The sequence below is a fragment of the Erinaceus europaeus genome, chromosome X, assembly GCF_950295315.1.
Source record: "Erinaceus europaeus chromosome X, mEriEur2.1, whole genome shotgun sequence".
NCBI lineage: Eukaryota > Metazoa > Chordata > Mammalia > Eulipotyphla > Erinaceidae > Erinaceus > Erinaceus europaeus.
This window is the reverse complement of record NC_080185.1, coordinates 96709414-96734185: the sequence shown is the minus strand read 5'-3', so window position 1 is coordinate 96734185 and position 24772 is coordinate 96709414. Positions and strand designations below refer to the sequence as shown.

Below are 24772 nucleotides of genomic sequence, written 5' to 3'. Positions count from 1 at the left end.
AAGGGGAAAGCTCCAAGAGTGGTGAAGCAGGGTTGCAGGTGACTCTCCCTCTCTATCTCCCCCTCCACTCTCAATTTCTCTCTGTCTCTATCTAATAACAAATAAATAAATTTAACAAAATAAAAGAAAAAATCTCAACACACACCTGTGTTTCAGTGTTCAGATGTATGGTCTTCAGAATTAGAAATGCAACGACTTGGTTATTGTCACATTAACTGACTCAACAGTTCATTTTATAGTGACCAAAACATGAAGGGTCAATTAATTTAACTTCCCATGCTTTCAGTCAGTAGAACTTAGACAGTGGTGGATTTCATGAAATAATGCTTTGCTTACTGAATTTTGTATCCACTGGACAAAAGAAAGGGTTGAGAAAATAAAAGTAAGCTAAATGAGAAAGTAGAAATTTACCCAGCTATTCACTAGACCTGAATAATATAAAGATAAACTGTACAGTCAACAAGAAAAATATTTCTGGCGTGAAGCACAAGGACAGGCATAAGGATTCTAGCCACTGGCTCCCCACCTGCAGGGGAGTCACTTCACAAGCAGTGAAGCATGTCTGCAGGTGTCTTTCTCTCCCTCTCTCTGTCTTCCCCTCCTCTCTCCATTTCTCTCTGTCCTATATAACAACAACAACATCAATAACAACAACAATAAAAAAGGACAACAAAAGGTAAAATAAATAAGTAAATATTAAAAAAAGAAAAATATTTTTCCCAAGGCCATGCTAGGGGTGTAAAATGTCATAGTAACCCCCTTCTCTGGGTGACTGCTCACTGAGCATCTTGGTTTTTTTAGACTCTCAGAAGAATCACTGCTGTTTGAAAATTGATCTTTAGGAATGAAGCATCTCATTCTTGCTTGAAGGGTTGGTTAAAGTCACTTTGACCAAGAGTAGTAACAATTTCCACCATAGGTACACAGAGTTTCAGATAGGAGTACTGAATTCAATATTCCTCATGTATCCTAGCTTTGTAATTTTGAAGCAATCCAATCATGACATCACAACTTTGACCTAATGTTGAGCTCTTCACTTACAGCCTTGCTTTGAACCTGACAAACATTGCTCCATTTATATCTTACCTAAATTTTACTATTCCCCCTAATCTTGTGGTGACTCACCATATTTCCCTTCTTTTAGTGAGATACCCCATGATTCTTCTGATGTGATCTACCTCACTCCACTGTGTCAGTGAACTTGATACTGTTACATTGCATATTTGTCCTTGGTAGTCTCACAGGGTAAACCTCTTACTTCCACAGATGTCAAAAAAAAAAAAAGTGGAACACACACACACACACACACACACACACACATACACGATTGTGCCATAGCTGAGGAACCTAGGTCTAAGTGTTCAGCATGTTTTGTGGTAAACATCAAAACAAGCCAGTCCCCTTTCCAAAGGAGCAAACATTAGCATTGTAGTCATACTTTAGTCCCTTCTTCTTCTAGTGTTTGCCCTTCTTCCGCAGCCAATCAACAGCGTCAGGTTGAGCCTGATGTAAAGTTTCGAGACCTCCTTTGAATCTGGAGAGGTGGCAGTCGTTGACTATGTGGGTCATAGTCTGTCTGTAGCCACAGGGGCAGTTTGGGTCGTCTCTGGCTCCCCAGCGATGGAACATAGCAGCGCACCGGCCATGGCCTGTTCGATAGCGATTGAGGAGGGCCCAATCATAACGTGCTAGGTCAAAGCCGGGTTGACGCTTGCAGGGGTCTGTGATGAGGTGTTTGTTCTTTACCTCAGCTGACTGCCAGCTCTGTTTCCAAGAGTCTGGAACAGAGAAGTTCAGTGTAGGCGTAGGGGACCAGATTGGGTGACGAGACGTCAAGCGTTGGACAGGGTGGGCGAAGATATCCGCGTATATTGGCAGGGCCGGTCGAGCGTAGACGTGGGAAATGAACTTAGATGATGCCGCATCCCGACGAATATCTGGCGGGGCGATGTTGCTAAGAACTGGCAGCCATGGGACCGGGGTGGAACGGATGGTTCCAGAAATTATCCTCATGGAGGAATATAATTTGGAATCGACCAAGTGGACATGGGGGCTACGGAACCATACTGAGGCACAGTATTCTGCAGTGGAATAGCATAATGCCAGAGAGGATGATCGTAGTGTGGAAGCGCTCGCGCCCCATGAGGAGCTGGCCAGTATTGCAATGATGTGATTCCTCGCGCCCACCTTTGCTGCAGTTTTTATGAGATGTTCGTGAAATGACAGGGTGCGATCGAGAGTAACACCAAGATAGACTGGCTGGGCTTCATGCCGGATTCTCGTATCGCCAAGCTGCACATTAAGCTCACGCGAGGCCGAGGCATGGTGTAGATGGAAAACAGATGATACCGTTTTTGCAGTGCTAGGGATTAGTCGCCATTTTTTACAGTAATCAGATATCAGAGGCATGTCTTTCGTGAGTGTTTCCTCGAGGATGTCGAACTTGGATGCCTGAGTTGCACAGCAGATGTCATCGGCGTAGATGAACTTCCTTGAAGAAGTTTCTGGGAGGTCATTGATGTAAATATTAAATAGCGTAGGAGCCAGAACAGAGCCCTGGGGGAGGCCACTTGAGACAAGTCTCCATCTGCTAGACTTGTCACCCAGATGCACCCGGAATCTTCTGTTTTGGAGAAGAAACGATATAGTGTTGGCCACCCGTGGAGGCAGGCATCTTGAGATCTTGACTAGGAGACCACGGTGCCAGACCGTGTCATAGGCTGCTGTGAGATCAACAAAGACAGCACCCGTCTTTAAATTCTTCTGGAATCCATTTTCAATGTAAGTTGAGAGGGCCAGGGCTTGTTCGCAGGTAGATCTTTCTGGGCGGAAACCAGCTTGGGCGGGTGATAGGAATTTCTCTGTAAGAGGAGAAATACGTGACAGAAGCAGCCTCTCAAGGAGTTTGTAACACACGGAGAGGAGAGAAATTGGTCTGTAGCTGGCGGCCAGTGTTGGGTCTTTCTTTGGTTTCAAAACTGCTATTATCTTTGCACGACGCCAAATTTTGGGCATAGATTCAGATTCCAAGATTTGGGACAGGAATGAAGCGAGCCACTTCTTTGCCGTGGGGCCCAAGTTAAGAATGAGTTCTGGGGTGATGTTATCATAGCCAGCAGCCGTTCCCGGTTTAACCCTCTTCAAAGCGTCTTCCAGTTCAGACAGTGTAAAGGGAGAGAGTTTGGAGATGGACAAGATAAACGGAAGTGGGATGACCACTCATGGGAAATTTCTCTTTTCCAGACTGGGTTGATCTTAGCACGTCCAACTTGAGTTAGGTGACTGGCCACTGAGTTTGGAGATACGGGAGGATGGGAGACGGGAGGGGGTTGGCTACGAGCACCCAGACTATGAAGAAGCTTCCAGGCCTTCCTACTTGAGTGGGTGAAGTTCAGACTTTCCGTGAGTTGTTGCCAGCGGGCTTGGCGTGCTGCATCCAGGGAGGCAATGAGATGGTCAGCCACATCTGGGTCGCCCGACTCATCATACTGCTTTAGTAGTTGCTCGCATTCAGCATCAAGACAAGGCGTATAGTTAGCACGTCTCCCACGAGGAATAGTTTGGGAAGCTGCTTTGAAGATGGCTTGGCGGAAGCAACTGTAGGAATCTTCAGAGGGGATAGAATTAATTGGAATTGCAGGAATAGATTTGTTGGTAAGATCACTGAACAGACGCCAGTTTGCTTTCCGAAAGTTCCATCTTAGTTTCTCCGAGCACAGAATCAGTGGGAGCTGGAGACCAATGTGGATGATTGCTGGGCGGTGATGACTGTGCGGGAAGATCTTGAGAACGTGTCTCATAGCGGGAAAGGCTTGGCCGTTGACTGTGCTAATCCAGCACAGGTCGGGTGATGAGTCTTTATTCCATCTAGCACTGTGAAAAGAGCCTGGCTGTTTGGGATCCCTTTGACTAATTGACAGAATGTACTCAGTATTAAGGGATGAGTAGGCCCTACAAGGACATTTGAGAATTATAGTGGATAACATTTCTCATAAGCCAGTGAGAAAAATGCATGGGACTAATGTTTTTTTAATTTCTTGCAATCAGGGTTATTTATCATTGGGGCCCAGTGTCTGCTCCACGAATCCACTGTTCCTGCGGGGCCACTTTTCCCTTTGTTTTTGACAGAGATAGAGCTTGAGAGGAAAGGAGGTGATAGGGAGAGAGAGAGAGACACTTACACTTACAGTACTGCTTCTCCTTTGCCGGTGCTTGCATGCAGTGATGCGTGTGCTCAACTGGGTGCACCACCACCTAGTCCCAGGGTTAATTTTCACTTTAAGACAATTTAGTCCATTATTTCTAGAGATTATTGAATAAGACAGAATGAGTCAAAGGGAAAGCAAACTCACTTCTAAGCTAAAAGCTATGTTTAGAGAGAAAATAGTGCCCCTCAAGATAATGCAGATTATAACCTTGGTTTTTATTTGCTCTTTTTGAAGGCTACCAAAATGACTCCCATTGAATGTTATCAAAAGATAGTTGAGGGGAGTCTGGCGGTAGCGCAGCGGGTTAAGCGCATGTGGTGCAAGGACCGGCATAAGGATCCGGGTTCGAACCTCCGGCTCCCACCTGCAGGGGAGTCGCTTCACAGGCGGTGAAGCAGGTCTTCAGGTGTCTGTCTTCCCCTTCTCTCTCTCCATTTCTGTCTGTCCTATCCAACAACGACGACATCAATAATAATATTTGTTGTACTGAAACCTAGACTGTATTGAATCCAAACTAACAGACTTCAGGGACCAGCAGCATATACAAATACATCCAGATGAGCCTATGCCTCCAAATCTGATAATAGGCTAAACTTTTATCATCATTCCTGGAATCATGGTATAATGTTCTTGGATTTTTTGTTTGTTTGTTTTTCCACAACAGAGAAGTTAGATTTGAGAGCAAAGCAACCCTTCTGTCATGCTGAATTTCCATACCAGTTGGTTATTTCCTCCTTATGGCTGTTGCATTCAATTATTCTGATATTGTAAGTCATTATTTAATGTCAAAATATTTTGTCTGTGACAGGAGAACACTTTTTCAGATAGAACAGATAATAAATTTAAGACACCATGCAGAAACCTGTATTGATGGGTAGTGGCACTGAACACTAAGCCCATCTGTCTTTGGTATTTTGTTGTCACAACCCATTTGCAGCCTTTCCCAGCTCTAGCCTGACCTCGGCCAAATACTAGATTAGGTTTCTAACTCATTAGGATTGTGAGCACTGACTTGCGAAAAATGGAATAAATAAAATTCTGCCTCAGTAAAAACTAGTTTGACTTTTTTTTTTTTTAACTCTCAAAGCTGAGAGGCCTGGGTGGGGGCATAGCCAGTTAAGCACACACAGTACTTTGCAAAGACGTGCGTAAGAACCTGGACTTGAGGCCCCCCCACTCCCCACCTGCAGCGAGGATGCTTCATAAGCAGTGAAGCAGATCTGCAGGTGTCTGTCTTTCTCCCTCTTTATTTCCCCTCTCAATTTCTCTCTGTCCTATTGAATAACATCATGGGAGAAAAAAAAAAAGGAATACATTGCTGACATGAGCGGTGGATTTGTAGTGCGAGCACAATGCCCCAGCAATATCCCTGGAGGGAAGAAAAAAAAAAAAAAAAGAAAGAATAGAAAAAAGTCTCTCAAAGCCCAAATATTTCCTATTGGATCAACGAGGAATGATTTTGACTACAAAAATAGACCGTGTGGCTAGCAGTGGGCAGGCATTTAGTTTTCTCCCATAACAAGGTACCTGAAGGGCGCTGGGCAGTGGCGTACCCAGTTGCGCCCACATTATTACTATGTGCAAGGACCCAGATTCGAGACCCCGCTTCCCATCTGCAGGAGGACGCTTCATTAAGTGGTGAAGCAGGTCTGCAGGTGTCTCTCTTTCTTCCTCTCTATCTCCTCTTCCATTCTCAATTTCTTTCTGTCCTATCAAATAAAATCGGGAAGAAGAAGAGAGAAAAAATAGACCAGATTTTAGTGCCAGCACTGAACTCCAGCGGTAATCCTGGTGGCAATTACGGGAGGCCTGGCAGTGACCACACATTATGGTGATGGTCCTTACCTGCAGGGGGGAAGTGAAGCAGGGCTGCAGGTGTCTCTCTGTCTCTTTCTCTCTCTATCTCCCCCTCCCCTCTCAATTTCTGTCTCTATCCAATAATAAATAAATCTTAAAAAATTAAAAAATAAATAAGGTACTTGGAGAACTGGCTCGCAGTCTCTGTTCTTTCAGGATCCTCTGCTCTAAAACTTCACGGTCATGAGGTGGCTTCTGCAATTCCAGACATGGCATGAAGCAGAGAAGAAACATTAACAGGATATTTGTCCTTTTTAAATTATAAAGCTGAACTCATCTAGATGAGTTTCCACTTATGGTTCATTAGTCAGAAACTGTGAAACTAAGTCACCTCCAGCTCTGAGGGGGACTGGGAAACCTAGACTTTTTGTAATCTCTGGGATGGAGAACAGGGGAGGGCAAAAGCAGATGGGCACAGACACTAGGTTAGCCTACCCACACGTGTGAAACATACATAGCCTCTGTGCTTTCTGTTCTCTTCAGTGCAACACAAGGAAGCCAAATTCAGCAGGAAATCCAAGTGCTGTCTGCCAGGAGTTCATAATCTTGTTTCATTTGTTTTGCCAACATGCAAATCCAAGCCACTATTCAAGCTTTATTTACTAATATTTCCTTTAGTGTAGTGTATGATCTGACCCAATTTAATTTCCTGCCTCCATGCATTTGCTCACACTATTAGCTCAGCCTGAATGGGTCTTTCTTTCCATTTCTGCATATTGAATATTTTATTTGCTCTTTGCAACCCAGATTGTGCATTATCTCTCCACGAAGGCTTCCCTAATTTCCCCAACTGGAAATTACTGGTGAACTACCAAGATGCATTATGATTGTCTACAAGAACAATAAGTCAAATGCTTTCTTTACATAGAATATAGGAATCTTCACAACCACCCAGCGAGGTGGGTACTACTGTTATTCCCGTTCTAGAGCTGTTGAAACCACAGTTTTAAGAAATTGGATGGGGGTGCACTGGGTTAGGCACATATAGTACGAAGCACAAGGACCCACACAAAGATCCCGGTTTGAACCCCTGGCTCCCCACCTCCAGGGGTGTAGCTTCACAAGCAGTGAAGCAGGTCTGCAGGTATCTCTTTGTCTCTCTCCCTCTCTATCTCTTCCTCCCCTCTTAGTTTCTCTCTGTCCTATCCAATTTGATTTACTCAAAACTTTAATATACCTTGTAACTGGTAGAGTGATTATTCAACTCCAGCTCTGATAACAAAACCCACTGTGTTAACATGATGTATACTGCTATCTCTATATATCCACTGGCTTCAAGAGAATAAATTAAGACCTTTTTCCTAATCCTAATAATTTATCTTTATTTGTAAGGGACCTGATCATTTGATGCTTAATAAAGTTTCATGGCTATTTCAAACAAATTTTTTTATTTTTATTTATAAAAAGGAAACACTGACAAAACCATAAGATAAGAGGGGTATAACTCCACACAGTTCCCACCACCAGAACTCCGTATCCCATCCCCTCCCCTGATAGCTTCCCTATCCTTTATCTCTCTGGGAGTATGGGTCCAGGATCATTATGGGTTGTAGAAGATGGAAGGTCTGGCTTCTGTAATTGCTTTCCCGCTGAACATGGGTGTTGACAGGTAGATCCATACTCCCAGCCTGTCTCTCTTTCCCTAGTGGGGCAGGACTCTGGGGAAGCGGGGCTCTAGGACACACTGGTGGGGTCATCTGCTCAGGGAAGTCCGGTTGGCATCATGGTAGCATGGTAGCTGTTCATGTCTTAATCACCTCTAACCAATCTTCCCTCCTTCATTTACCGGTTGTCTTTAAATTCAGAGGCACTCAAACTTTACTAAATAAATGAATAAGAATGTGTTGTTAATGAGGCAGCATAACAGTCCCTAAGAAAGAGATAAAAAAGAAAAACAAAAAGATTGGATTCAACTCCTAACTTATTTAAGCAAGTTATTCCCCTACCTTATATCACAATTTTCTTTTACCTTTTCTTTTTCTTTTTGATAGCAACAGAGAAATTGAGAGGGAAGGAGGAGAAAGTCACCTAAAACACTGACTTACCACTTGTGAAGCTTCTCCCCTGCGTGAAGCTCCAAAGTCCCAGGTTCAATCCCCCACACCACCATAAGCCAGAGCTGAGCAGTTCTCTGGTAAAAATAAATAAATATTTTTTTGTTTAATTTTTACTTGGGGGGGGTAGGTTAATGGTTTACAGTGCAATTTTTGACACGGATACAATTTTTCATCTCCCTGTGCATTATGTAACAGGACCTCAAGGTTTTCTCCACCCCTCCCTCCTCCTTTCCCAGAGCCCTTTACTTTGGTGCAATAGTAAATAAATATTTTATTTAAAATATTTTCATTTAGCCTTCATTACTGAATGCTAGCTATTGAGACTAGAGTGTATACAATTCTATTGATCAAAATCTTTCCCTCAGAACTCTCGCATTGTGGGGGTAGATAGCATAATGGTTATGCAAAAAGACTTTATACCTGAGGTTCCAAAGTCCCAGGTTCAATCCCCCACACCACCATAAGCCAGATCGGAGTAGTACTCTGGTTAAAAAAAAAAAACAACAAAACCCTCTTGCAATATAGGATCCATTGCTGTGAACCTGATTTAGTTTTCTTTATTGGCAACTAGTTTATCTTATCTCTGAATGCTTTAGGATTATCTTTAAATAGAAGGTCTAGGGCTGGGTGGTAGCACACCTGGTTGAGTGCACATGTTACAGTGCACAAGGACCTGGGTTCGAGCCCCCAGTTCCCACCTGTAGGGGGAAAGCTTTGCAAGTGTTGAAGCAGTATTGCAGGTGTCTCTCTGTCTCTGCCTGTCACCCCCTTCCCTCTCAATTTCTGACTGTCTCTATCCAATTAAATAAATATAATAATAAAAATGTATTTAAAAATAAATTTAAAATAATGTAAGGTAGGGAGTCAGGAGGTAGCGCAGCAGGTTAAGCGCACGTGGTGCAAAGCGCGAGGACCGGAGTAAGGATCCAGGTTTAAGCCCCCTGCTCCCCACCTGCAGAGGAGTCGCTTCACAAGGGGTGAAGCAGGTCTGCAGGTGTCTCTTTCTTTCCCCCTCTCTGTCTTCCCCTCCTCTCCTCTCTCCATTTCTCTCTGTCCTACCAACAACAACAACAACAGAAACAATTACAACAACAAGACAACAAGGGCAACAAAAGGGAATAAATAAATCAGTAAATATTTTAAAAAATGAATGTAAAAAATAAATAAATAAATAAATAAAAATAAAATAAATAAATGAATGTAAGGTCTAAAAAAAGTGAAGGTTAGTATAAAGACAACCACAGATATACGAAACATTCTACGATCTAAATCTTCACCATTACATGTGTACATGATAGTTTTGTAAAATATCTATCCTTGTATTTGATATGTCTTAGAGTCATCGTGATGTTTATTTATTTATTTATTTTACCTTCTGCTTTGTTTCAGCCATAAAGAAGCACTGTCATGTGAGTCTGTCTTTTCTATCTCTTGATAAATTTCTCATACTTTTTTTTATTTCTTTGACTCCTGTGCATTGGATTGTGAAAAAAAAAATCTCTTGATTTAGTCTTCTTTGTTTAAGGGTAAAATTAAGTCAGTATCCATTGCTAGGGAAAAACATTTCAAGTCTTACTGTTTAGATGTATATCTGATTGTTTGATACCTGTACCAAACTAGTAAACATCCTTACTATCATTCCTAAGTATGTTTGATATTCTTTATAGCCTATCTCCTGAGTTTTAATTTTAATAATAATAATATAGTTTATGTCTAAAAGCACTATTTCTGTGTTTTGCTCATTCACTAAGCTCTAGAATATCTTTCGGGTTATTATACTTCATTTAAAGAATTTTTTTCAGTTTGCTGTGTTTAAACTGCTTACTTCATTTGGGGAGTTTTTTAATTTGTGGTAGTTCTTGCTTTTGTGCTTGTATTTCTTTGAGATGCTTCTTATCCTGCCTATGGATTTGTATTCTATGGGATACATTTGGCATTGGTAGCAATAAGAGGTTCGATATTGTTTTTAGTTATCTGAATTAATCTGTGGTATAAATAACTTTCGGTACTGAAACATATATCTGCACACGAACATTATATAATATATATATTATAATTAACCGCCTGCCACTTAGGAGTGGGGCCTCCCTTAGAAGCTGGCAATTCTGCATGAGAAGATTAGAGGGGAGGAACTCTCCTTGAAAAATCAAAGCCTCAGGGATATACCTCTTAAGAGTTCAAAGTCTGAAATTTTTACTAGCTACATGATTCAGTCATTCGAAACTACAAAACCAACATAAAAAAATCAACATGAAGATGGGCCCTGGCTCAGTGATACCACCTCAAGAACCTGGTGTGTCAAGTATCAGTTTATTACTTCTCAGCTTTTAGTGCCACCTTTTTGCCCTGCTTTGTGTTCCCTTACATAGAGTTGTAACTTTGTACGAAGCTGCCCTGCCACATAGTGCAATGTTCCACTTTGTCAGGTGAGGGTGCTAGAGGAATAGTGAAGAGGATAGTGGAGGCTGGAGCTCCACTTTCTGATGTGGGGTGTTTTCATGAACCCAGGATGGAATTGCCAGTGGTGTGCAGGAGATCAAGTGGTGCCTGGCTTTCAGCAGTTCTCACTAGAATTTCAGCAGCTGTACAGGGGAACCAGCAGCATACACCCTTCAGCACCCAAGCAAGCAGCTCCCTGCTCCCCAGCCCCAGCTCATAGCCCCAGGTCACCAGCACCTGGCTAGGCAGCTCCCTGTCCCCTGGTCTCCCTTAACCAGTTATGGACCAGCTCTGGTCCTTTCCACCTCAGAGGACTCTCCCAACATCTAGTGGGCTGTAGCCCACCCTCTCTGACAACATCTGAGTCAGCCTCAGAGTAGGGGAAGAAACGGGGATTTGGGCAGTTTTTTCCTTCCTTGAATCTAGAAGTAGTAGCTTTGGTTTTTTTGGAGGTTTCTTATCCTTTTAGTAATCATCTGCCACCAGTAGTGCTTTGTGCTACTTTGGGTCAAATTACTGGTCTGGTTTCTACCTCCTGACTAAACTCTAATTGATAACTGGGGTGGGGGGGCGGCGGGGGAAGAACCTAGGTTGGAGCATTAAGATGCATAGAAAAATAAATGTTCTCCCACTGTTGAACTTACGATAAAACGTTACCCTACCCCACAAAGAAACAAACCCCTATAAGCAACAATCAAAAGACATAATGTGGTAGCACAGCAGGTGAAGCGCAGGTGGCGCAAAGCATAAGGACCCGCGTAAGGATCCTGGTTTGAGCCCCCGGCTCCCCACCTGCAGGGGAGTCGCTTCACAAGCAGTGAAGCAGGTCTGCAGGTGTCTATCTTTCTTTCCGCCTCTCTGTTTTCCCCTCCTCTCTCCATTTCTCTCTGTCCTATCCAACAACGACAACATCATTAACAACTACAACAATAAAACAATAAGGGCAACAAAAGGAAATAAATAAATATTTTAAAAACAAACAAACAAACAAAAGACATAATAAGTAGAGCCCCTCCCAAACTAGAGGCAAATCAGTAGATTTTAGACGATTAGAAACTTGAAGGAATTAAGATCAAAACACTTAAGAATATGGCAGAGGAGATAACATAGTGGTTATGCAAAGAGACTTATGCTTGAGGCTCCAAAGTCCCAGGTTCTGTCCCCCCCACCCCCATAACCTTAAGCCAGAGTTGAGCAGTGCTCTGGTTAAAAAAAAAAAAGAAGAAAGAAAAATCATATGGTCTTGTTGATATTTCTATTTTATAAATAAAAAAGGAAATATATATAATAAAAAATACTTTTAAAAAGTGATGAAGGGGTGGGGGTATAGCATTGTGGTTATGAAAAGATACTTTCATACCTGAGGCTCTCAAGTCCCAGGTTTAAGCCCCCACACCGCCATAAGCCAGAGCTGAGCAGTACTCTGGTCAAAAAAAAAAAAAAAAGAACAAGACACTGAAAAAAGAACATGGGGTTGGGTAGTGTCACACCTGGAAGAGAGCACCTGTTACAGTGCTCAAGGTCCTGGGTTCAAATCCCTGGTCCCCGAGGGACCAGGGGAAGCTTTGCAAGTGGCAAAGTTGTACTGCAGGCGCCTGTCTTTCTCTTTCCCTCTTGGTTTCTCTCTGTCTCCATCTGAAATAAATGAATGAGTGAATGAATTAGTTAAGCAATAAGAATATACAGGTCCTGTGAGATAACTCACCTGGGAGAGTGTCTGCTTTGCCATGAGCTCAAACCCGAGTTTGAACCTGACCCCCAACGCACTGGGGAAAGCTTCTGTGCTACGACATCTTTCCCTCTCTTCTATTTCTGAAAAAGTTGATCAGAGCAGTGAAGCCCTGGCAATGGAAAAAAAAAAAAAGAGAGAGAGGGAGAAAGAAAGAGAAAGGAAAGAAGGAAGGAAGGAAGGAAGGAAGGAAGGGAGGGAGGGAAGGAAAGAAGGGAGGGAGGGAGGGAAGGAAGAAGGAAGGAAGGAAGGAAGGAAGGGAGGGAGGGAAGGAAAGAAGGGAGGGAGGGAGGGAAGGAAGAAGGAAGGAAGGAAGGAAGGAAGGGAGGGAGGGAAGGAAAGAAGGGAGGGAGGGAGGGAAGGAAGAAGGAAGGAAGGAAGGGAGGGAAGGAAAGAAGGGAGGGAGGGAGGGAAGGAAGAAGGAAGGAAGGAAGGAAGGAAGGAAGGGAGGGAGGGAAGGAAAGAAGGGAGGGAGGGAGGGAAGGAAGAAGGGAGGGAGGGAGGGAAGGAAGAAGGAAGGAAGGAAGGGAGGGAGGGAAGGAAGAAGGAAGGAAGGAAGGAGAAGAGTTAAAAAGCAAATTAGACACAGCTTGAATAAGTGAAGGGCGGGGGAGATAGCATAATGGTTATGCAAACAGATTCTCATGCCTGATGCTCCAAAGTCCCAGGTTCAATCCCCCGCACCACCATAAGCCAGAGCTGAGAAGTGCTCTGGTGTTTCTCTCTCTTTCTCTCTGCATCTTTCTCAAAAATAAAATAAATAAAATATTTTTAAGAAAAGGATAAGTGAACTGTAAAATAGATTTTAAAAAATGTTCCAGAATTTTGTAACACAGAGCAATACCAAGATTAAACATATTTATAGAAGGCAAAGAGATCTGGAAACTAAAGTGTCTTAAGATCCAGAACAGTGCCTAGACCATGCTACCTTTTGTGTAAGGAAGAGGAAAATAAGACTATTCATATCTTATAGTTCCATAAAATCTCAAAATATATACAAAAATTGGTAAAAAGAAAATAGAACATTTGTATGAATATGACTGTGGTGGGGGAAATAGATTTGGGCAAGGATGGGGCTTAGACTTTTCTTGGAGACAGTAATTTCCAAACTGTGTGTCAAGTTGGGATTGGCTATGGGAGAGAAAGTCAGAAGAGTCGCCACATCGCAGTGCAGATCTGAAGCCTGGCAAAGAAAGAGGGCTACAAAAACAGACTCTAAGATTGCAGTGCAGCGCTAAAAAAAGGTTGAGCCAGGCTGCTGAGGAGTCCTCAGGTCAAAGTGGCCCGTCAGAGGAGTCACATGCCTTGCAGGGCTGGATGTGCCTTGGTATCCTAGCTGTGCTTAGTCATTGAGAGCAGCCTGTGTGAAGAGTGGCCTCATGTGGCCTCCATACTAACGAGGTGGTGGATTCAGTGTGCAGCAGTGGAAGCCATCTGTCAGTTACACTCCCTGTAGCAAGAGCTCTGAGTGGCATATTTTCATAGCCACCACGCCATGTGATTAGATTTTGTATTCAAAGAAGAGCAACATAAAAGGCACTTGCAGACAAAGACAGAAAAAGCTTATCACTCACTGTCACTCCAGGAACTTCTGAAGACTTCACTTCGGAATAAAATATTTTTGAATCCTGAAGGACAGTGTAGGCTGCAGGGAGTAATGGTGGCAAAGCGGGGAATATGTGAGGAAGGAATCACTTAATGTGCAGACACGTTTAAATAGGCATTGGACTAGTCAAGTAACAAGAAAGATGATAATGATGATTAGTTTGACTGTGTTAAAAAAAAAAGTGGGATGAAACTCTTGGCAATTACATGGGAAACTGGAAGAGGAAGCTAAAGATTGCGAATTTGAAGATTCCTGCGTTAGGCTATAATTAAGTTAAAATAAGGCCATACTCAGCTCGAGTGGACCCTACATCTAATGAGTGGGTCTTATGAATAAGGGAGCAAAGGAGAAAGATTTAGATATAGAGATGTACAGAAAAAAAATAGACAGTATGGTTGGAGGCAGAGATTAGAGCAATGCAGCTTTAAGCCAAGGAACCTCAAGAATTGCCAGGGGATAGGAGCCAAGCAGTAGCGCCCCGGGTTAAGCGCACATAGTACAAAGCGTAAGGACCTGTGTAAGGATTCTGGTTCAAATCCCCGGCTCCCCACCTGCAGGGGGGTCGCTTCACAATTCGTGAAGCAGGTGTCTCTTTCTTTCATTCTTCCTTCCTTCCTTCCTTCCTTCCTTCCTTCCTTCCTTCCTTCCTTTCTGCTTCCAGGGTTATTGCTGGGGCTCGGTGCCTGCACTACAAATCCACTGCTCCTGGAGGCCTTTTTTTTCTCCTTTTGTTTCCCTTGGTTTTTTTAAATCATTGTTGTGGTTATTATTATTGTTGTTATTGATGTCGTCGTTGTTGAATAGGACAGAGAGAAATGGAGAGAGGAGGGGAAGACAGAGAGGGGGAGAGAAAGACAGACACCTGCAGACCTGCTTCACCGCCTGTGAAGCGACTCCCCTGCAGGTGGGAAGCCGGGGGCTCGGACCAGGTTCCTTATGCCGGTCCTTGCGCTTCACGCCATCTGTGCTTAACCCGCTGTGCTACTGCCCAACTCCCCTTCCTGTTCTATGTTCCTTCCCCCTCTCAATTTCTCTGTCCTATCCAAAAAAAAAAAAAAATAGCCACAGGAGCAGTGGATTTGTAGTGCAGGCTCTGAGCCCCAGCCATCACCCTGGGGGGAAAAAAAGAAAAAAAAAAGTATTGCCAGGGGAGTCTCCATAAAGCAGAAAGAAGTAAGAAAGGATTCTTCCCTAGAGTCTTCAGAGACGACATGCCCCTGCCAACATCTCAGCTTTAGAATTCTAGCCTTGACAACCAGGAAAGAATAAATTTCTTTTTTTTTTTTATTTAAGAAAGGATTAATTAACAAAACCATAGGGTAGGAGGGGTACAACTCCACACAATTCCCACCGCCCAATCTCCATATCCCACCCCCTCCCCCGATAGCTTTCCCATTCTCTATCCCTCTGGGAGCATGGACCCAGGGTCATTGAGGGTTACAGAAGGTAGAAGGTCTGGCTTCTGTAATTGCTTCCTCGCTGAACATGGGCGTTGACTGGTCGGTCCATACTCCCAGTCTGCCTCTCTCTTTCCCTAGTAGGATGGGTCTCTGGGGAAGCTGAGCTCCAGGACACATTGGTGGTGTGTTCAATCCAGGGAAGTCTGGCCGGCATCCTGATGACACCTGGAACCTGGTGACTGAAAAGAGAGTTAACATACAAAGCCAAACAAATTGTTGAGCAATCATGGACCCAAAGCTTGGAAAAGTGGAGAGGAAGTATTAGGGAGGTACTCACTGCAAACTCTAGTATACTTCTGCTTTCTTACTTTGGTGCCATACTCCAAACTCAGTCAATTTCTGCTTTGCGTTTCTACTTCTTCTTTTTTTTTTTTTTTACATACATAACATTCCCCAGATTCCCATTTAGTAATACAACCCCCACTATTTCATTCATCATTTTTCATGGACCTGTATTCTCCCCACCCACCCACCCAACCCAGAGTCTTTTACTTTGGTGTAATACTCCAATTCCATTTCAGGTTCGACTTGTGTTTTCTTTTCTAATCTTGTTTTTCAACTTCGGCCTGAGAGTGAGATTATCCCATATTCATCCTTCTGTTTCTGACTTATTTCACTCAACATGATTTTTTCAAGGTCCATCCAAGATCGGCTGAAAACGGTGAAGTCACCATTTTTTACAGCTGAGTAGGATTCCATTGTGTATATATACCACAACTTGCTCAGCCACTCATCTGTTGTTGGACACCTGGGTTGCTTCCAGGTTTTGGCTATTACAAATTGTGCTGCCAAGAACATATGTGTACACAGATCTTTTTGGATGGATGTGTTGGGTTCCTTAGGATATATCCCCAGGAGGGGAATTGCAGGGTCATAGGGTAGGTCCATTTCTAGCCTTCTGAGAGTTCTCCAGACTGTTCTCCACAGAGGTTGGACCAATTGACATTCCCACCAGCAGTGCAGGAGGGTTCCTTTGACCCCACATCCTCTCCAGCATTTGCTGCTGTTACCTTTTCTGATGTGTGACATTCTCACAGGAGTGAAGTGATATCTCATTGTTGTCTTGATTTGCATTTCTCTGACAATCAGAGACTTGGAGCATTTTTTCATGTGTTTCTTGGCCTTTTGGATCTCTTCTGTGGTGAATATTCTGTCCAATTCCTCCCCCCATTTTTGGATGGGGTTATTTGTTGTCTTGTTGTTGAATCTGGTAAGCTCTTTATATATGTTGGTTATTAAACTCTTATCTGATGTATGGCATGTAAAGATCTTCTCCCATTCTGTGAGGGGTCTCTTGATTTGGGTAGTGGTTTCTTTTGCTGTGAAGAAGCTTTTTAATTTGATGTAGTCCCATAGGTTTATACTTGCCTTAGTCTTCCTTGTAATTGGATTCGTTTCATTGAAAATGTCTTTAAAATTTATGCGGAAAAAAGTTCTTCCAATATTTTCCTCTAAGTATCTGATAGTTTCTGGTCTAACATCCAAGTCCTTGATCCACTTGGAATTTACTTTTGTATTTGGTGAAATACAGTGATTCAGCTTCATTCTTCTGCATGTTTCAACCCATTGTTTCCAACACCATTTGTTGAAGAGACTCTGCTTTCCCCATGTAATAGTCTGGGCCCCTTTGTCAAAGATTAGATGTCCATAGGTGTGGGGCCTCATTTCTGGGCTCTCAATTCTATTCCACTGGTCAGTGTGTCTGTTCATGTTCCAGTACCAAGCAGTTTTGATGACAATGGCCCTATAATATAGTTTGAGATCTGGCAGTGTGCCTCCGGTTCTGTTCTTTTTTCTCAAGATTGTTTTGGCAATTCTAGGTCTTTTCTGGTTCCAGATAAACATTTGTAGCATTTGTTCTATTCTCCTAAAAAATGTGCTTGGGATCTTGATGGGGATAGCATTAAATTTGTAGATGGCTCTGGGTAATATATTCATTTTGATGATGTTAATTCTTCCAACCCATGAGCATGGAATATCTTTCCACTTCTTTGTGTCTTTTTCAATTTCTTTGAGTAGTAACTCATAATTTTCAGTATACAAGTCTTTCACTTCTTTGGTTAGGTTTATTCCTAGATATTTTATTGTTTTTGTTGCTATAGAAAAAGGAACTGATTTCTGGATTTCAGTTTCTTCTAACTTAGTGTTTGCATAGAGGAATGCCACTGACTTTTGAATGTTAATTTTATAGCCTGACACATTACTGTATTGCCTGATGATTTCCAAAAGCTTCTTGCTAGATTCCTTAGGTTTTTCCATGTATACTATCATGTCATCTGCAAATAAGGAGAGTTTGACTTCTTCTCTTCCAATCTGTATGCCTTTAATTCCTTGCTCCTGCCTGATTGCTATGGCAAGAACTTCCAACACTATGTTGAATAGTAATGGTGATAGTGGGCAGCCCTGTCTAGTACCTGATCTGAGGGGAAATGCTTCCAGTTTTTCACCATTGAGTATGATGTTGGCTGTAGGTTTGCTATATATAGACTCCACTATCTTCAGGAATTTTCCATCTATTCCTATTTTTTGTAGTGTTTTGATCATAAAGGGATGTTGTATTTTGTCAAAGGCTTTCTCTGCATCTATTGATATGACCATGTGGTTTTTGGTCTTGCTTTTGTTGATGTGGTGGATCACATTGATTGATTTACGTATATTAAACCAACCTTGCATGCCTGGGATAAACCCCACTTGGTCATGATGAACAATTTTTTTGATATACTGCTGTATCCGGTTGGCTAGAATTTTGTTCAATATTTTCGCATCTGTGTTCATCAGAGATATTGGTCTGTAGTTTTCTTTTTTGGTTGTGTCCCTGTCTGCTTTTGGTATCAGGGTGATGTTGGCTTCATAGAAGCTGGCAGGGAGTATTCCAGTGTCTTCAATCTTCTGGAAGACTTTTAAAAGTAGAGGTATTAGTTCTTCTTTGAAAGTTTTGTAGAATTCATTTGTAAAACCATCTGGTCCAGGACTTTTATTTTTGGCAAGATTTTTGATAATTGTTTCAATTTCATTAGCTGTGATGGGCCTGTTCATGTTATCCACTTCCTCTTTACTTACTTTTGGAAGTTGGTAGGTATCTAGGAAATCATTCATTTCTTCCAGGTTCTCTAACTTGGTGGCATATAGTTGTTCATAGAAGCCTCGCATGATATGTTGAATTTCTGCAGTGTCTGTTGTGATATCTCCTCTTTCATTTACTATCCGATTTATTTGGGTCTTCTCCCTTTTTTGTTTTGTGAGTCTGGCTAAAGGTTTGTCGATTTTGTTTACTCTTTCGAAGAACCAACATTTACTTTCATTGATCTTTTGTATGGTTTTCCTATTCTCAATGTTATTTATTTCTGCCATAACTTTAGTAATTTCTGTCCTTCTGGTTGCTTTAGGGTTCCTTTGTTGTTCTTCTTCTAGGTCTTTAAGATGTGCAATCAGGCTGTTTATTTGTGCCTTTTCTTGTTTCCTAATGTGTGCTTGTATAGCTATGAACTTCCCTCTTAGGACTGCTTTAGCTGTGTCCCAAATATTTTGATAGCTTGTGTCTTCATTTTCATTGAACTCTCGAAACATTTTGATTTCTTCCTTGATTTCCTCTTTGACCCAGAAGTTGTTAAGAAGTGTACTGTTGAGCTTCCACATTTTGGCACTGTTACTAATCTTTTGTTGATTGTTAAGTGTTAGTTTAATTCCACTGTGGTCTGAGAAGATGCTTGGGATGATTTCAGTGCTCTTGAATAGGCTGATGCTGTCTTTGTGGCCTAACATATGGTGTATCCTTGAGAATGATCCATGTGGATTTGAGTAAAATGTGTATTCCAGTTTCTTGGGATGAATGACTCTGAAAATGTCCAATAGTTCTAGTTTATCTATCTCTTCATTTAGCTCCCTTATGTCTTTACTGATTTTCTTCCTGGATGATCTGTCAAGTTGAGATAGTGGGGTGTTGAAGTCCCCTACTATGATTGTGTTACTGTTAATATGTTGCTGTAGCTCTTTCAGTAGAAGTTTGATGTATTTAGATGGCTTCTCATTGGGTGCATAGATATTAATAATTGTTAAGTCCTCTTGATTGACTGATCCTCTGAGCATTAAGTAGTGTCCATTCCTATCTTTTTTTAATTTTATGTATTTTAAAGTCTATCATGTCAGATATGAGAATAGCTGTTCCTGCCCTTTTTTGTGGGCCATTGGCTTGAATGATAGTTTTCCATCCTTTCACTTTAAGTCTGTGTTTGTCTTGTTGCGTTAGGTGAGTTTCCTGTAGACAACATATTGTTGGGTTGTGTTTTCTGATCCATCTTCCTACTCTGTGTCTTTTAATAGGTGAATTCAGGCCATTCACATTTATTGATATCAAAGATTGAAGATATTTTAACGCCATTCTTGTAGAGCTTTAGAGTGTTTTGATATATGTTCTATTTGTGGTGGTCTGGTTGTTTATAGGAAACCTTTCAGAACTTCTTTCAAGGCAGGCTTGGTGATGGTTGCTTCCTTCAACTGTTGCTTGTCTGAGAAGATTTTGATGCTTCCATCTAGTCTGAATGACAATCTAGCAGGATATAGTATTCTTGGCTGAAAGCCTTTCTCATTGAGCACTCGATAGATATCTTGCCATTCTCTTCTGGCCTGTAGTGTTTGTATGGAGAAGTCTGCTGCTAATCTTATGGGTTTTCCTTTGTAGGTGACTCTTTGTTTTTCTCTTGCAGCCTTGAGGATCCTTTCTTTATCCTTATTCCTTTCCAATCTAAGTATGACATGTCTTGGTGTCTTTAGGTCTGGGTTAATTCTGTTTGGGACCCTCTGGGCTTCTTGAATCTTTATGTCTTTGGTGTTGTCTAGACTAGAGAAATTTTCAGCTATTATGGCCTGGAGAACGCTTTCTTCCTCCCCTTCTCTTTCTTCCTCTGGTAAGCCAATAATGCGTATATTGTTTCTTTTGAAGTCATCCCATAGGACTCTGTTGTTGTTTTCAGCATCTCTTAATCTCTTTTTGAGATCTCTTACTTCTTCTTTAGTTGTCTCTAATTCATCCTCAATCTTGCTAATTCTGTCTTCAGCCTCATTGATTCTATTCTCTCTGCCCTCTACTGCTTTCTGGAGTTCATCTATTTTGTTGCCCTGCTCTGATACTGTTTTAGCTTGTTCAGCTAGTTGCCTTCTTAGCTCAGCAATTTCAGCTTTCAGCTCTCTAATAACCATGAGATTATTAGAATTTTCTTCCATATTCTCATTTGTTGTTCCTGCAGTTCTGATTACAATTTTTTCAAATTCTTTACTCACTCCTGTTATTATTTCCTTAGCTAATGTTTGGATGTTGAACTCGTTGTTTTGTGCTTCGCCCTCTGGAGGACTTTTAGCTGGACTCTTGTCCTGGTTCGAGTCTCCATTATTTTTTCTTGTTGTTTTAACCATTTTATATAAGTTAACAGTTTTTTCAATCCCTGAGTTGGAGTTCAGTGGTGTAAAAGCCTTTTTTTTTCCCCTGTAGGCTATGGTAGCCTGAGGGCTTTTAAACTATCAATAGGCTTCTTGGCTTAATCAATGACTCCTGACCAAGAGATAAAGCAGGGTGTGGCAGAGATAATCCAGTGGTTATGCAAAGAGACTTTCACAGCCCTTCAGCTATGCCACCGAGGTATAGGTCTTCTCCTGAGTTTCCCGGTTAGATCTCTGTGCCCTGGTGTCCCTCCCTGTTGCTGCTCCAGATTCTGAGGGTAGTAGCAATGGAGACTCAGAGTTGTACTTGGTGAGTCTCTGGGGAGTCCTTTCCTCCCTTCAGCTGTCCCCTTGTTGGTGGAGCAGACTGGAGGTGGTGTCTCCACTGACAAACTGTCGAACTGTTAGCAGTCACTTAATCTCTCCTTAGGCCCCTCTCTCCTCTCTGTCACCAGCCACGCGTGTTTGTACTCACGGGTGATTTAATGGGTTTCTGTGGTCATTCTAGTCCTGTCTTGTTTCGGTCCGGGTGGTCTCCTTTGGTATTCCTAGTTGATCCGGGAGAGGAGACTCTGAGCACTTTTTTAATGCAGCAATGATAGCCAGGAACTGAATGTCTAGTGTTATTAACCCTTAGGCTTCCTCCTTGCGGGTTCGAAAGAATAAATTTCTGTTAGTTAAGCCACCAGGCGGGCGGGTAGAGTGATTTATGATGGCAGCACTAGAAAATGAAGACCTTGCCAAACTATTGCCAAAGTGGATGTGCCGGTTTACAGTCCCGCCACCACTGTAGGAGAGATTCAGTTTCCTCTCTATTCTCACCAGCATTTAGTGTCATCATCATAGTTTATTCTGGTTGTTACAGTCCTTCATAGTAATAGCTCACATTTTAAAATGTTCATTTCCCTATTAACTAATGATAGTGAATATCTTCTTTTTAAATTTTTTAAAAAAAATTTCTATTTATTTTTCCCTTTAGTTGCCCTTGTTGTTTTTTATTGTTGTTGTTGTTGATTTCGCCATTGTTAGATAGGACAGACAGAAATGGAGAGAGAAGGGGAAGACAGAGAGGAGGAGAGAAAGATAGACACCTGCACACCTCTTCACCGCCTGTGAAGCGACTCCCCTGCAGGTGGGGAGCCGGGGGGCTCGAACCGGGATCCTTCTGCCGGTTCTTAAACTTCACACCACATGCGCTTAACCGGCTGTGCTACCGCCCGACTCCTGCTACTTATTTTAACCTGCTATTTATTTATTATAAATAACCCCACGGCGCCATCTCGCAGACTACAAGTGTTCATAATTTTACATTTGGATCCATGACCCATTTTGAATTAATTTTTCTTTTTTTTTAAAAATATTTTATTTATTTATTTATTTATGAGAGGGCTAAAAAGAGAGAGAAAAAGAACCAGACATCACTTTGGTACATGTGCTGCCAGGGATTGAACTCGGGTCCTCATAGCTTGAGAGTTCAACACTTTATCCACTGCACCACCTCCCGGAGCACTTGAATTAATTTTTCTACATGATGTGGTGTTTAAGTGAAAGTTCATTTTCTCCCCTTACGGAAGTCTCATTGTTCCAGCACAGTTTGTTGAAAATAAGGTCCTTTCTCCACTGAATTAGTTTTGCACGTTTATTTTTTTTAATTAAAATTTTTTTCTTTATTAACAAATAAACAGACCATCTCATCAAATGGTGCTAAGAAAACTGGCCGTGCCCCATATGCAAAACAGCTAACTTGGACTAATATTATGCATCAACCTACAAAAATTCACTCATGAGCACAGGACTGGCATATGTGAGACTCTGGGTATCAAACCCCTAATGTAGGAGTTTTCTCTTATTCAGATTGTGTGCTTTCTTTTTTTTTAATTGGTGATTTCATAATGATCGACAAGACTGTGGGATAAGAGGGGTACAATTCCGTATAATTGCAACCACCAGAGTTCCGTATCCCATCCCCTCCATTAGAAAGTTCCCTATTCTTCCCTAGTCTATCCCCTCTGGGAGTATGGACCTACGATCTTTATGGGGTGCAGAAGGTGGAAGGTCTGGCAGATTGTGTATTTTCTATTGCTTTATCTTTGACTTGACTGATCCTCTCCACTCTGTGACATCCAGTGGCTTTTTGCTGCAGTAATTGTAGTTTTATAATTCTGTACTTCTTCTTTGGTTCTTTTCAACTACCTTCTATTCCTTTGCTAATAATTGTCTAAATATTTTTCATTTGTTTCAAGAGTGTAATTGTTGAAGTATGTTTTATGACCGGTCCCTTAAAATCTCTCATATAATTCCAACATCTGAATCATCTTTGTGTTAATATCCGATGCTCTTGTAGGAGTGTTGGTATGACCGGTCATCTTTGATTGTATACTGTATATTTATTTAAGCATACGACAATTTACTTAATTATTTATTTTATTGCTACCAGGTTATCATTGGGGCTCTGCACTGGCACTACAAACCCATTGCTCATTGTTTTTTCTTTCTGTTTTATTTGATAGGACAGACAGAAATTGAGAGGGGAGTTGGGAGATAGAGAGGGAAAAGGCAGATAGACACTTACCGACCTGCTTCACCGCTTATGAAGCTTCCTCCCTGTAGGTGGGGAGTGGGGGGGCTCGAACCTGTGTCCTTGAGCATGGTAATGTATGTGCTCAACTGGGTGCTCCACCACCCGGCCCCCTATATTGGATATTTTGAATCTATGTTGTGAGGCTCTGGATCCTACTTAATAATTCTTAGCAGACAGTCATCTAGGCATAGGGAACTAGTCCAGATTTTGTTCATTTACATAAATGAGTTTGTTTCATTTCTTTTTTGTTTGTTTGTTTCATTGCTGCCATGTGTGCTTAACCCGCTGCACCACCGCTGGGCTCCCTGTTTGTTTCATTTCTTACTGGTGAATTATAAGAGTTCTTTGTATGTTCTGGATATTCACATCCTTTATTTGGATATATGTTTTACAAGTATTTTCTCCTGGTCTATGACTTTGTGATTTATAAAAAAGATACATATTTGGTCATTTATGCGACTGAAATATATATATATATATATATATATATATATATATATATATATATATATATAGTCTTTATCCACAGTTACTGACTCACAGCTCCCAAATGCCTTGAAATTTTCTAAGTGTTATTTTGTTTTATTTTTTTATTCATTTCTTTCTTTCTTTCTTTTTTTTTACCAGAGCACTGTTCAGCTGTGGTTTATGGTGGTGTGGGGGATTGAACCTGGGACTTCGGAGCCTCAACCATGAGAGTCTGTTTGCATAACCATTATATTATTTACCCCCACCTGTGTTCTTTTCTTTTTCTTTTCTTTTCTTTTCTTTTCTTTTCTTTTCTTTTCTTTTCTTTCTTCTCCTTCTCCCTCCTTCTTCTCCTTCTCCTTCTCCTTCTCCTTCTCCTTCTCCTTCTCCTTCTCCTTCTTCTTCTTCTTCTTCACCAGAGCACTGCTCAGCTCTGGCTTATGGTGGTGCAGGGAGCTGAACCTGAAACTTTGGATCCTCAGGCATGAGAGTCTCTTTGCATAACCATTATGCTATTTATCCCTGCCCATATTATTTAATTTTTTCAGGTAAATTAAACTTTATTAGAAACAAAACATGTTAGGGCGTGAAAAAGAGAAAGAGAGAGAGAGAGGCAGAGAGAGACAGAGAAAGAGAGAGAGAAAGAGATTCACTTACCACGTGGTAGTCCCGGGAAAGAGAGCTTATTTAATTTTCTAAGAGTGATAAAGGTGTCCCTTGTTGCATTAGTAAGGCGACTTTTGGAGAAGCTTCTAAGGATAGGGGCTGAGTTCTTGGAAAACCAGTCATGTGTTTAGAGGGTTGGAACTTCTAGTCCCATTCCAGACCTCTGGGGAAAGGGGCTAGAGGTTGAGTTTACTTGCCAATAGCCAGTTACTTAATCAGTAGTGCCTAAGTTAGGAAGCCTCTATGAAAACTTCAGGTTGGTGATCAT

The 24772-nt window shown here is 41.7% G+C and overlaps 1 long non-coding RNA gene across 1 annotated transcript in view; it reads left to right on the top strand.

The window, feature by feature from the left end:
• LOC132535729 (uncharacterized) overlaps nt 1-24772 on the top strand; it is a 133743-nt gene that overhangs the window by 13587 nt on the left and 95384 nt on the right. The window contains exons 3-4 of the long non-coding RNA XR_009547450.1: nt 1145-1191; nt 9512-9531. This is a non-coding gene — a long non-coding RNA (uncharacterized LOC132535729). The remainder of the gene's footprint in view (nt 1-1144; nt 1192-9511; nt 9532-24772) is intronic.